The sequence below is a fragment of the Hyperolius riggenbachi genome, chromosome 3 (assembly GCF_040937935.1).
Source record: "Hyperolius riggenbachi isolate aHypRig1 chromosome 3, aHypRig1.pri, whole genome shotgun sequence".
Lineage (NCBI taxonomy): Eukaryota > Metazoa > Chordata > Amphibia > Anura > Hyperoliidae > Hyperolius > Hyperolius riggenbachi.
In genome coordinates this window covers 78,435,736-78,449,079 of record NC_090648.1, presented here as the reverse complement: position 1 = coordinate 78,449,079, position 13,344 = coordinate 78,435,736, and positions in this window count along the sequence as shown.

Below are 13,344 nucleotides of genomic sequence, written 5' to 3'. Positions count from 1 at the left end.
CTATTATATATTAATTCCATTGAGGTGCAATTTAGCATTACCTGTGGTGGATTGAGTTGAAATACATTTACATAGCAACTAATATTAGCCTGTCTGCAGCCATATCCTGGAAACATTATGCATTTTTCAGACTTTTACGGTACATTTCCAGCAATTCACACTAATGGGATAATTATACTTTTTGAGCTGTGGTTTACTCTGGAGGCAGCATATCCTCTAGATGTCAAATGGGGCAAATGTAAAGTTTCTGACTGTAGAGAAATAAAATTATGAAAAATAAATGCTCTCCTATAGGGATGAGCAGTTCTGTTGACATTTTCTTATTTCCAGAGAGGATCATTTTTGATACAAGTACCTTATACTGTATTTCCATTAAAAAAAATGTGTTACACATGGATGATTTCATGGTGGCAAGAGGCAGCCATGGCGCTCATCTCTTATTTGCTATCCTACCGCCTACCATCACGAACCAGAACGATGTGCTCAGTCGCTTCATTTCCCATTGGCCTTGATCAGCTAACTATGGCTAAACCTTCTGTATCCCCCCTGCGGGGGTCGTAATACAATGCAAAATTCAATCGACAGGAAGCACAACTGGAAGTTGCCAGATGAATTTAATTTTGTGTAACTTGCAAAAATTACACAAAATCAAGATTGCTTGCAAAATCATAATTACGATCATAGTTGCCAAAGTTATGCAAAATTCCACAAAAGTGAAATTATCTATTATGATCAATACTAACTCCAGAAATTAGGGGATTTGTTAGCGCAATTTAAAAGTCCACTATCACACAAAAAAGTATTCAGCTCCTAGAAGTCTTGTGGATCCCTCGCTGCTGCTCCGTTGCTCCCCACTGTCCTACGAGTCCCTTGTAAAGCTCGCCGACCCATCGGTGATCTGCTCTTCTGCAGCCGTCCGCACTTGACACACCCATGTTATCAGGCACGTACTGGGCCTGTGCAGACGACTGCGCTGGCGCAGTATGCGCCTGGTGTTGTGGGCGTTCCTACACATACGCAGAAGTGCTGATGGGTCAACGAGCCTTACGGACGGCCAACGGGACAGAGGGGAGCACCGGAGCTGTGGCGAGAGACCCACAAGACATCTAGGGGCTGGAAGAAGCCCTAGGTAAGTAAAGATTGCTTTTATTTTTCAATACAATCAATCTTCACTAAATCTCAGCCTGTAAGGACAACTGAATCACCCTATCAAAAGAAAAAATGCAAATATTTAAAGTAGTTGATGATCCTTTTTTTCGGACATAAGAACCCCAAATTCAGTCAAGAATGCACCCCTACAAAGAGTCCAAAGTATTAATGAATGGGGAATTATTAAGCACATACAACAAAGAACAGCGAGATTTGGCACTCGGTGATCGTGGTGTGGGGTGCAGATTGCCAAACAGCTCAACATTGCATAAAGGGCTAACCTCTCTTCACCTCCAGGCATATAGTTGGTGTGGTCAGAGAAGGTGGTGGGGCTGCTTCAGGAGGTGGGGTACAAGGGATAGAAGGGATGCCACGTGTGTCCTTCTTTCCCTTCCACCCCACTTCCTGAAGCAACCTTAACTGGGATTGTATCTTTTGTAATAACCTAATGTTATCCAAATTGAGACATATTTTTGGGACATTTTAGACTATCATCATTTTTTCTCTTAGGCACCTTACAGTATCCACACTTATATGACATGTTTTGAGACCTCAGTTTGATCCAGGACACCTCAAGGGCCAGAGCTATATCTAGCCAGAGGTTTATTGACACATCTTTCAAAGAAGGGTCACTGATTGGTTCTTTTCTATGACTCGATGGGGGTGGGGGGGGGGGGGGTCAGGGGTTGGAGTGTTAAAAGTATTTGCCACTTGGAACCTTCTTTGTATAAGACCTAAATTGGCCTAACTTGGGGTTTAAAAAGTATATGAAGTATGTACTAAATCAGGTGTAATGTCAATGTATGTTCCACACGGGAATGTCAGCCAGCAAGAATGCCCCCAGTGGGTGTTTGAGCAGGGCATGCCTCTCCTCCCTTCCCAAGATTGTCAACAATTGCATGTCGGCAATGTCGGGGGGATAGCGCAGCACGGGGGGGCAGAGAGCGGCCCGGGTGTACACAGAGGCATGTCATGCAGCAGGGAACATGCCTCTCTGTTTTGTCCCATCTCGCTCCCCCCCCTCCGCTGCACTCCCTCGGGTACACTTTAAGGGGGACACTGTCATTTTACTACTTTTTTTTTTAACCGTTGAAGTTTTTTTTTCCTTAATGCAAATGTAAGCATCCAAACTAACTCCCATGCACGTCTATGGGACTGTCTCCACTAAATGTGATTTTTCCAATGCGATGCAGAAACATTATGGATGGCATGTTGCAGATTTCTGCAGCATGCATCTTTTTCACCAACAATATTTGGCAGTTATGTTACTGATTGGGGCGGTATACAGTATTTAAATGCAACAGGTACTGCCTTGTTTTCATCTGCCTTGAATTGCTGCTCACATCAGATGAGATTCTAGTTGTCAAACTCAAAATGTCTTTCTGTTGTTTCTCATCACACTCATTCCCTGCATTACAGCTTTAAAAATTAGAAGAGTGAGAAAGAAAACAGGGAGAAGACTACAATGATTCAGCTACTCGAGATCCAAAGAGCGTGACAACGGTGCTTATCTTTGTTTTAAAATATCACAATCAAAATCAAGAGCTTCTCAGAGAAAATGTTGTCTGAGGCTCTGATTAAGATCCACCTCAACATGACACAATAGGCAAAATCTCCATTCACTTGCAGAGGTAAAGACCATTTCTCTTCTAGGTTGCGCCTTCTGGGGTGCAATAATGGCACAGAAGTCACTCAATAACCCCTACCTTCATTATCTATCACCCTGTTCATCTGGGTATAGATCAATACTAGACCTGCTGTTAACCACCCCTGCTGGATAAACCATTGCTTCATACTGCTCAAAAGCAAATAAGACAGAATACAGAGTTTTCTTACATATGTTGGTGGTTAGAGGTTGTCGTGCCTCAGCAAGTGGTTACCCATGGCAATCCACCAGCTCAGGACTCTTCCTACAGAATTGTTTTCCATTCTAGGACCTTTAGACATTCCGGTGCGCTGGATAATTATCCAGTCACACTCAGCAATCGCCTTCAGGTGCACCCATCTGGTCTTCAGAGCTGCACCTATCCAGCCATACAGAGGATCCAAGCTCCCCAGGTACGGGACAGAGGTGGTATTATATAAATCAGAACCAGGAAACAGATTTTATTTTGCCAAGTACAAAGGGGGCTGTACACGGAATTGGTCTTGGCATTACAGGGTCGGTGGTGGTACAGTAAGCATAGAGTAACATACAATGATAAAGAAAACATCATTAGATGCAATGTGCATTCACAAGCTGGATATAGTAACATATAGCGTAAAAATAAAATAACAGTAGGTCCCATATGCATCCATAAGATAGATACAGTAGAGTATACAGATGTTAGGCATAGGTAGACAAGATACGTAGAAGATGGACCCAGGGTAATCTGCTGATGGCTATGGCACTCAAGCTCTTCTTCAGTGATATATGAATCAGATGCTCTCATGGTCTGTCCCTGGGAAGAGAGTGGAGAGGAAAGGAGAGAGAGAGAGAGAGAGAAGAAAAAGAGAGTGACACAGAGAAAAAAGTTGAAGTCCCCTTGGGATGTCAGCAGAACCTGATCGGTTAGTGTCCTGGCTGGCATGGCTGAAGGCCTCCTGTGGGCTGCCTGCTGGCCACAGTCCAAAATTTAGCACCCGGCTTGTGGCTTTGTCTGGACGGCCTGGAGCATACAAGTCAGCAGAGGAGGATGGATCTATGGAGGAGTCCAGCTGCTCATCTGCAGGGCTCCTTGTCTGTGAAGAACGGCTACAGCGGCATATAAAGCAGATGATTCTGCAAATTATCAGTTGTTCTTGTTCTTAATCCATCACTTGAATCTCAACAGGATTTGTTCCCATTTATGGGAAAAATGTGTAATGATGTAATACTTTATTAATAGAACCAATAGAAAAAAAAATGAAAACAAGCCAACTATAGAATAGTACACTGCAAGTATATCCCTTGAGAGAAGAAAAGTTAACCTTGTTTGATCCTCCACCAGTCATTAATACTTCCCTCTCGTTTTTAGTCAAACACATAATAATCCACTAAACAGAAGACAAAAGAATAAACAATGATCCACAAAAATATGCCCAGTTTTTGTTTTAACCTCTGAAGGAAAATTGATATGAGCTTGGGTTATGAACTTTGAGGACGCCACCTGAGGAAGCCAACAAGGCTGTATTGAGCAAGTAAAAAAATCATAACAGCAAACATATAAATGTAACCCTTATTCCTGTCTTCCTACTCGCAAACTACAGAGTTTGTGAAATCTACGATTGAGGTTAAAAAGAACAAAACATATCTGTAACGGTCGGGTGACGGAACGGTCACCGCTGACCAGAGTTCCCCCTAGGGGGCGTGAGGTTTGGACGGATAGTCTAATGCAAGCCGGGTCATACACAGGAGGTCAAGTTCAGGTTAAGGGATTAGGCAGATGGGTGGTCTAATGCAAGCCGGGTCATACACAGGAGGTCAAGTTCAGGTTAAGGGATTAGGCAGATGGGTGGTCTAATGCAAGCCGGGTCATACACAGGAGGTCAAGTTCAGGTTATCACAGTGGCTAACTAGCACTCTGGAGGCTGCAGAAGGCTAACAGCACAGTGACTAGCCAGGAGCACCTAAGATACAAGTACAGACAGTGGCCAACTAGCACTCAGGGAGCTGCAGATGGATAACAGCACAGTGACTAGCCAGGAGCACTCAAGATACAAACTACTGCGGAACAATACAGAGCAGGCCGAGACACAGTGCATAAACAGTACGCGTGTACGTACGCGTCTGACGTACGTCCGTACGCGTCCGCCCCATGCGACCCTTGGAACGCATGCGTCCATCCATCTTTACTAGAGATGCGGCCGTGGAGCGCAACCCGGAAGTGCCCGGCTCCCCGCGGCTGCGCGGATCAGGCTGTCCCATTACACTACCCCCCCCCTGAGGAGTGACCCCTGGGCACTCAAATTTCGGTTTGTGGGGGAATCTGGTGTGAAACTCCCGGACCAAGTCCCGAGCATGTACCTGCCGAGCCGGAATCCACCGTCGCTCCTCTGGCCCGTATCCCTTCCATTCAATTAAATATTGCAATGAGTTCCTAACCTTTCTTGAATCCAAAACTCTCTCCACCTCAAACTCAGTCTCTCCCTGTACAGTTACAGGAGGTGGGGGGGTGGCGGAGGTTCGGAAATCTTTCGCAGACTTAAGCAATGACACATGGAACGAATTTCCCACTTTCAATGAATCAGGTAACTTGACTCTGTAAGCGACGTTGTTAATCCGCTTTAAAATAGGAAACGGCCCAATGTACCGTGGCCCCAACTTAGGTGTCGGTTGTTTCAATGGGATGTTCTTAGTTGACACCCACACCAGATCCCCTGGACCGAACATTGGTTCCTGAGACCTAAACCTGTCCGTGAAGTGTTTCTGCTTCTTGGTGGCCCTTCCCAAGTTCTCCCGAACTGTGTCCCATACCTCCGCCATGTGAGTCACCCAGTCCTCTATTATAGGAGAGTCGGAAGGTGGTCCCGACAAGGGAGAGAATTTTGGATTCATACCCATGACCACCTGGAATGGCGACATGCCCGTAGATGAACTCACCGCGTTGTTTATGGCGAATTCTGCAAATGGTAAGTAAGACGCCCATTCCCCTTGATTCCCAGCCACATAACACCGTAGGTACTGTTCCAAATTCTGGTTTATTCTCTCAGTCTGGCCATTCGTCTCGGGGTGGAATCCAGAGGAAAATGATAGTGTGATACCCAATCGAGCACAAAACGAACGCCAGAACTGAGAGACAAACTGGACACCTCGATCTGAAACAATTCTCTCTGGAGCCCCATGGAGACGAAAAATGTTAGTAATAAACAGATCAGCCAGTTCTTTAGCAGAGGGTAATTTATTCAAGGGAATGAAGTGGGACATCTTACTAAAGCGGTCAACCACGACCCAGATGACCGTGAACCCTTTGGAGACAGGTAAATCCACCACAAAATCCATGGATATGTCCGTCCAGGGCCGGGAAGGGGTTGGGAGGGGTTGGAGATAACCGCTTGGGGCCGTGCGGGGCACTTTACTGCGGGCACAAACGGGACAAGAACCAACATAGGCCTTCACATCTCGTGATAGGGAGGGCCACCACACCCAGCGGGTTAGGAGTTCATGGGTCTTTGTTTTTCCTGGATGACCCACAGTTTTATTGTCGTGGAACTGCTGGAGCACCTTGAATCTCCACTGTGGCGGCACGTAAAGGCAATCCGCAGGCTTCCCCGGAGGAGCATCACCTTGAAGAGAAGACAGAAGACACATGAGATCTTCCTCAAGCAGGGGGTTAGTAGCAGCAGCTGAAATACAATGTGCAGGTACTATAGATTCGGGGACCTGATTCTCAGGGGCTTCCGGGCTGAAGCATCGTGACAAGGCATCCGCCTTCACGTTCTTCGAGCCTGGTTTGTAAGTGATGGTAAATCTGAATCTAGAAAAAAATAACGCCCACCGGGCCTGCCTTGGACTCAATCTTTTCGCCGACTCAATGTACTCCAGATTTTTGTGATCTGTGTACACCGTAACTGGGAATGCTGACCCCTCTAACCACTGCCTCCACTCCTCCAGAGCCCATTTTACTCCTAACAACTCTCGATTCCCAATGTCGTAGTTCCGCTCAGCGGAAGAGAATTTCCTCGAGAGGAAAGCACAGGGATGCAACTCCTCGGGCGCGCCTGCAAATTGAGAGAGGACCGCACCTACACCAATCTCGGAAGCGTCCACTTCAACAATAAAGGCCCGAGTAATGTCCGGGTGTACTAGGACAGGAGCTGAGCAAAACGCCTCCTTCAAGGTCTTGAAGGCAAGTTGGGCCTGAGGAGTCCATTGGGAGGGATCGGCCCCTTTCTTGGTCAAATCCGTTAGGGTTGCTACCTTGAGGGAGAACCCTCGAATAAACCTCCTATAAAAGTTGGTGAACCCCAGGAATCTCTGCAGGCCCTTCAAGGTGCTCGGTTGTGGCCAACTGAGGACCGCTGAGACCTTTGCCGGGTCCATCGTTAAGCCCGAGCTGGAGATAATATATCCCAGGAATGGTACTTGAGATACCTCAAAGGCACATTTCTCGAGCTTGGCGTACAACCGGTTCTCTCTCAGTTTCTGCAGGACGGCTCGAACATGATCCCGGTGTTCCGCGAGGGTTGGGGAGTAGATCAGGATGTCATCCAGGTAAACTATGACAAACCTCCCCAGGAAATCCCGAAAGACGTCGTTCACAAACTCCTGGAAGACTGCAGGAGCATTACAAAGGCCAAAGGGCATCACCAAATACTCGTAATGCCCATCATGAGTATTAAATGCAGTCTTCCATTCGTCGCCCTGGCGGATACGGATGAGGTTGTAGGCCCCCCTCAGATCCAACTTGGAGAACACCCGTGCCCCCGAGACTTGAGCGAACAGATCGTCTATTAGAGGCAGCGGGTACCGGTTTTTCACCGTTATCCGGTTCAGTCCCCTGTAATCAATGCAGGGTCGGAGACCCCCGTCCTTCTTTTCTACGAAAAAGAAGCCCGCCCCGGCCGGAGAAGTAGATGGCCGGAGGAACCCCTTTTCCAAATTCTCCTGGATATATTCCCTCATGGCTACCCTTTCAGGACCAGTCAAGCTATACAGATGCCCCCGCGGAGGCATAGTTCCAGGGAGTAGATCGATCGGGCAGTCATACGGCCGATGCGGGGGTAACTCGTCTGCAGCCCGCGGAGAGAACACGTCCGCAAACTGTCTATAGGCTTCTGGCACCTGCTGCAGGTTCAGTTGTGTACTGAGCAGAGGCAGCGCCGTTAGACAGTCCTTGTGACAGGAGTCAGACCATCTGACTAGTTGCCCCGATCGCCAATCCAACGTGGGATTGTGCTGTCTTAACCAGGGTAATCCTAGTACCAGTGGGGTAGAGGGCATCCTCAATAGGAAGAAGGTGATTTTTTCCGCATGCAGAACCCCTATGTTCAAATGCAGCTCTGGGGTTACCGCTACCGGCGTCACCAGTTGCAGGGGGGAGTCATCGATGGCGGTAACCTGTATGGGTCTAGTCAAGGGCAAGGACGGGATATTCAACCTCCTGGCCAAGTCTACATCCAGGAAATTCCCTGCAGCCCCGCTATCCACAAATGCTTGCCCCGTGACCTCTTTGCCCTGCCAACCCAGAGAGAACGGTAGCAGAAACCGTGGTTCCTTTGGAGGAATTACCTGCCCGCCTAGATGAACTTCCTCAGATCCACCTAGGCTTTGAAGTTTCCCGACTTCCTCTCTGGACAGGTTCGGACCATGTGACCTGCTCCTCCGCAGTAAAGGCAAAGCCCCTGGGTCCGTCTCCGGGATCTTTCAGCAGAGGAGAGCTTGGAGGACCCGATCTGCATGGGTTCATCAACGTCTCCAGCCGGAGTCGCTGTTTCCACCAGTACAGGAACCGCAGCAGCAGCTCTGCTGCGTTCTAGCCGTCTTTGGCGTAGCCGCCGGTCCACCCTGATGGTGAGGGTAATGGCCTCATCCAGTGTTGCGGGAGGCGGGTAATTAATCAGATGGTCCTTCACGGTTTCCGTCAACCCATGAATGAACTGATCTAACAGAGCGGGGTCATTCCACTGGGAGACCACGGACCATCTCCTAAATTCTGAGGCATAGACCTCCGCAGTGTTTTTTCCCTGCCGGAGACCTCGGAGTTTGTGTGCCGCAGTGGTAGTGACATCTGGGTCAGAATAGAGGATGCTCATGGCCTGGAAGAACTCCTCTACCGAGGTGAGGGCAGGATGCCCCTGTGGGAGACTGAAGGCCCATGCCTGCGGATCCCCCTGGAGCAGGGAGATCACTAAAGCCACCCTTTGCCTCTCTGACCCTGTGGCCCTGGGCCTCACATAGAAGTACATGCGGCAAGAGTTCATGAAATTGTTAAAGGAGCCCCGGTCCCCAGAGAACTTTTCGGGAAGAGGAAGCTTGGGCTCCTGGGCTTGCTCCACTGGTGGATGCCCAACCGGTGCGGGAGCAGGCGGCTCGCCCCGCGGGGCGACAGGTGCAGTACCTTCCATGTCAATGGCCATATCAAGAGGAGTGGCTGCAGCTTGCGCTTGTATTGCGGCCTGTGCGGCTGCTTGGGCTTGCGCCTGGGCCTGGGCGGCAGCCTGCGCCTGAACTATCGGGGTAACCATGTCGGCAAGGCCCTTGATTGCTTCGGCCAACTGGTCTATCTGCCGTTGCATATCCTCCATGTTACAGATAAGTAATTTTTGGCCGGTTATAATGTAACGGTCGGGTGACGGAACGGTCACCGCTGACCAGAGTTCCCCCTAGGGGGCGTGAGGTTTGGACGGATAGTCTAATGCAAGCCGGGTCATACACAGGAGGTCAAGTTCAGGTTAAGGGATTAGGCAGATGGGTGGTCTAATGCAAGCCGGGTCATACACAGGAGGTCAAGTTCAGGTTAAGGGATTAGGCAGATGGGTGGTCTAATGCAAGCCGGGTCATACACAGGAGGTCAAGTTCAGGTTATCACAGTGGCTAACTAGCACTCTGGAGGCTGCAGAAGGCTAACAGCACAGTGACTAGCCAGGAGCACCTAAGATACAAGTACAGACAGTGGCTAACTAGCACTCAGGGAGCTGCAGATGGATAACAGCACAGTGACTAGCCAGGAGCACTCAAGATACAAACTACTGCGGAACAATACAGAGCAGGCCGAGACACAGCCTGTTTGCCAGAAACTCACGCTATAACCGGCGTGCAGCCGCGGACCGGAAGTCCCTATATACCCTCTGTCCGCGTCATTTCCGGGTCGCCTGCCGCTTGGACGCATAAACAGTACGCGTGTACGTACGCGTCTGACGTACGTCCGTACGCGTCCGCCCCATGCGACCCTTGGAACGCATGCGTCCATCCATCTTTACTAGAGATGCGGCCGTGGAGCGCAACCCGGAAGTGCCCGGCTCCCCGCGGCTGCGCGGATCAGGCTGTCCCATTACAATATCCTTTTCTACAGCAGGGTTGAGCTTTGTACAGTGCTGTGATCCACACCAAAACCAACTTGAATCAAGTGTTGAAATTATCATCTGTTGTCTCTCAAATTGATACATCCTCTTAATAATCTGTATATGGGAAGAAGATTTGAGATGTATATGAAAATTACAGAGTTTTCACAAATTGGAACATCTTTTGAATAGCTCCAACTAGACCTAGACCTCATGGATAGTATAGATCATTCATTGTGCCTGCAGACCCGGAGGGTTGGAACTACCACCGAGTACAACAGTGGACACCACGAGGTGTGTCTTTTCCTACTTGCCAGTATCCACCAGAGAATTGATTTCGGCCAAGTTGGTCATGCATTGTATTTATTGTTGTTATATTTATCCAGCTCTTTTAAGTTGTAGTAAATTTGGAAAGCAAGTTAGTTCTTTTGTACGTAAATAAAACATTCAGCATGCATCCCAGTCTGACTTTGTTTTTATTTAGCAAAAACCCATTGGGGATGGTAACATGGAGACATCAGTGAAACAGGAGAATTCATACCTGCCATAATTGTCCATTCCCAAAACAACGCCATGTCAGTGTATGACCCAACCTACGTGCATGTTTGAGTTTAATATCGCAAATGCTTAGCTTTCCAAGGGAGAAATATTTACACATATTGGATCCTATATATAACCCATTGAATAGGTTGACATGGAGGCACCAAAAGAAAAGCAGAATTCATACTTACCTGTCTGAAATTTCCTTTCCTGGTGCAACTCTATGTCAGCGTATTACCCACCTTATATGCATGTTTAATAACAAGAATGCCAAGCTGTCGAAGGGAGGAACATTTTAAAGTAAGGGTCTTATAGGAGCTAGTGGGCAGAGAAGCCCATTAAGTATGTTGACATGGAGCTGCAACAGGAAAGAAAAGTTACAGCAGGTAAATATGATTTTTTTCTGTTTGTTTTAGTAACTTGGGAAACTTTACAAACAGCTGCCAGTTTTTTTCATTGTTGTTTGTCTCATTTGTTGTGGAGATGTCTCATACCGTACGTTGTGGTGAACTTAAAGAATATCTGCCAGTTTTTTTTCATAGTTGTTTGTCTCATACGTTGTAGAAATCTTTCATCACTTCCTATTTTCAGTATAACGGGAAGGTAATGATCAGAAAACAACAAAAACACAACATGTTTTAACACTAAAACTAGACAGTGAAAAAAGTTTTAGCTAGTTTTTCGCTTTAAATTTGTGTTGAATAGCTAAAAGAATAGAGAAAAAAAATCCGCCCTAGAACTTGTATAAATTGTAACATATACAATGTGCAATTTATTATTGTGATTACCCTGCACAGGCGTACATTTGGGGAGCCATAAATATAAAAAAGAATGACACTCTTATACAACAGATTCATGCATCAGAAAGAACCCTGCTGGGGAAAGCAAGCAAAACCTCGAGGTAATAAGCGAAAAAAAATTCCACCCACGCTCCTTTGTGATAGAATTAAAAGAGAAAATGGGTGACTGCAAATAACATAAAAACTAAACAAAAAAAACAAAAGACTAACAACATGAGAATAAATCAAGCTGCAACAAACAAGGATTCATCACTATAAGATTAATATTTTATTTTGTTAGATTATTGTTAGACCACAGAATGTTTGGGAAAAGTAAAACACAAGCCTAAGTAGTTTCTACACCGGTGAAAAATGAGCAGATATTAGAGAGGATGGAATTAAACTAACAATGTTTATTTGCCCTTTTTGCTTGTTTTTTGGCATGTAGTCTAGCAAGCACATTTTCTATAATTAGGGCGAGGTTTTCCAGCACTAGAAGCAGCGATTTCAAAGTGCGTGCTCACCAGAATTGTGACTGTCCCAGTATAGGTTGCAGATATGTCTCCAGTAGGGCCGTAACTAGAAATCACTGGGCCTCCCTGAAAAACTTTGAATGGGGCCCTTCCCCCTGCATGCCGAGTAGGGATTGTCTACAAATCTTTGTCTACAAAACTTTGCACGATTCGTTATCAGTGGCTGAACAGATGCAGTCATTAGAACAATTGTGCAGAGAACAGAATTTTTTTCTCTCCTTGCACTTAGTTGTCAGTCTTTAAGGACAGGCCCCCCTGTGGCTTCTGGGCCCCCCTGCAGCTGCATCCCTTGCAGGGTCTATTGTTACGCCCCTGGTCTCCAGTATTGGGTAGGTCCCCTCCTCTCCCCAGTATAGGTAGCCAGATGTGCTCTTAGTAATAGGTAGCCCCCCAGGTAAATATAGCCCAATGTTCTCCCAGTATTAGGTAGCCCCCCTCTTCAGCAGGAGTGTAACGAGGGCCCAGAGCTGTGGGGGGCCCCCAACTACTGACCTTCCCTTCCTTGGATACAGGGGACTACAGTACAGATCAGGTGTTTTTGTGGCTACACTTGTTAAGGGTGTGAAGGTCATGCTGGCCACACTTGTTTTATGACCCTTGTGGGATGGGACCCAAGGCTGTGAGGGTCACCAAGTGGAGGCAAAAGAAGTAGTTTGAACATCGGGGGGGGGGCTCCATAAATTGTAGTTATGCCACAGTCCTCAGTATAGATATAAGATATACCTCTAGTATTAGGAAGGTTTTCCTGTTTTGCCTGACTCAGGTGTCTCCCAAAGACAACACGTAAGAAATCACAAATACTGCTTCACACGACAGCTGGGGGCCTCGGACTCTCTCATTGGCCACCATGTGATACCGAGAGGAAAATGAGGGGGGGGGGGACTCTCACCACCAGGGAATTTACCACCACTGCCTCTATACTGAATGCTGACTGCATCACACTCACTCACAGCTCTAACAATTTCCTACCTTTATTTGGTCAGCAGGCGCCTGTCAGTCAATCAAATGCACAGTTATACACCCTTTGCCTGCCATACCAAATCAAGCAGGAATTGCATAAATTAGGCAGCATTCAGGTGGGAGGCTTTCGCTAGCAGGGACGCCCCGTGCAGGCAAGTCTCCCAAAGGTGTCCCTCCCTAACCACTCACCTGTCACCCGCATCCTGGAAGCTGCAAAAAAAAAAAATTAAAATCCACAAACACTGGTTCACACGACAGCTAGGGGACTCTCTCACTGCCCTCAAACCACTATACAATACCTAGAGGAAAGTGCTGGTGGGCCCCGGAACAGGTAGTGAGAGTTCCGAGGCCCACCCGCATTTTCTTCTAGGGATCATATGGTGGTTTGGAGGTGGTATAGGTATCCAGATGTTCCTCCGCTA